We start from the raw sequence: 1,166 nt of genomic DNA on the forward strand, positions 1-1,166 counted from the left end.
TATTCAACCTCACAGCCAATAAAAAATTCAAACTAGTAATGAGAATTATTTTTGCCCATCATTCTGGAAAGATTTTAAAGATTAGTAATATCCACTGCTTGTAAATGTTTGTGGAAGTATAAACTGTACCAGCTTTTTGGAGACTAATCTGGCAGTATCTATTAAAATTCTGAAATGCTCAATCCTTTTGACTATTTTCACTTCTAGAAATGTATCCTACAGCAATACGCCCGTTAAGTCCTTAGAGAGAGATACACATATTCAAGAATAGTCACTGCATCACTGTTAGAGCAAGGGACTGAAAACAACCCAAATGTCCATCAACAGACGAGCAATCATACTGTCCAATAAAATTAACATAAATGAGTTACTATATGTACTAACATAAAAATATTTCCAAAATTACGGTTAAGTGGAAAAAAGTAAGCTGCAGAATAGTAGGTTTATAATTCAGTTAAAAATAACAACCATAAAGAGGTACAGGAAAACAGTGCAGAGAAACATGAATCAGACCACTGAAAGTTTGTCTGGAGGGGAAAGGAGTGGGAAGGACTGTGGCGGGGGACTTGTACTTTCTACTGCCATTCTCCTATGTTTTAATTATGTAACCAGAAAAGTAATAAAGGTATGGTTTCAAAGCACATCTGATACCCAGATACATCTGGTATGTCTGTACTAATTTTTCTTTTTTTTACTGCAGAAGACCAACGGCATGAGAAAAGCCTGAACCGACAAAAGCAGTGAGCACAACCAGACCTCCTCCACAGGTTCCACTCCCTTCCTCGGCCCCCTGCCAGCCCAGAGCGCTGAGTCCAGTCTGCGGACCTACCGGCCGGCCAGTCCCTGCTCCGTCCTTCCTCCCGCAGTGGACCACACAGCCCACCTTGTACAGCACAGCATCCTCCAGTGGCCAGGGGTTCTTACGGGTCTGTCTACATCATCAGAGCAAACCACAGCCCACACAACTCCTTCATCAAGTAATCCTGCTAGTTCAAGCCAGGAGTGACTATCAAGTCCTACAGGAGTTCTCGGCACATTACACACAGACACGTACACACGGACATATACACATATGTACATATATATGCATGTATCTCCATCAAAATTACAAAAAACTACTTCTGCATCCTCAGATGAGGTACAAATGTCACAACATAAAATGAATT

General features: G+C 41.1%; 1 protein-coding gene across 1 annotated transcript in view; it reads right to left on the reverse strand.

Annotated features, from left to right (window-relative positions):
* TRAPPC10 (trafficking protein particle complex subunit 10) overlaps window positions 1–1,166 on the reverse strand; it is a 78,410-nt gene that overhangs the window by 68,774 nt on the left and 8,470 nt on the right. The window lies entirely within an intron of this gene.

This window comes from Trichechus manatus, unplaced genomic scaffold (assembly GCF_000243295.1).
Source record: "Trichechus manatus latirostris isolate Lorelei unplaced genomic scaffold, TriManLat1.0 scaffold00128, whole genome shotgun sequence".
Taxonomy (NCBI): Eukaryota; Metazoa; Chordata; class Mammalia; order Sirenia; family Trichechidae; genus Trichechus; species Trichechus manatus.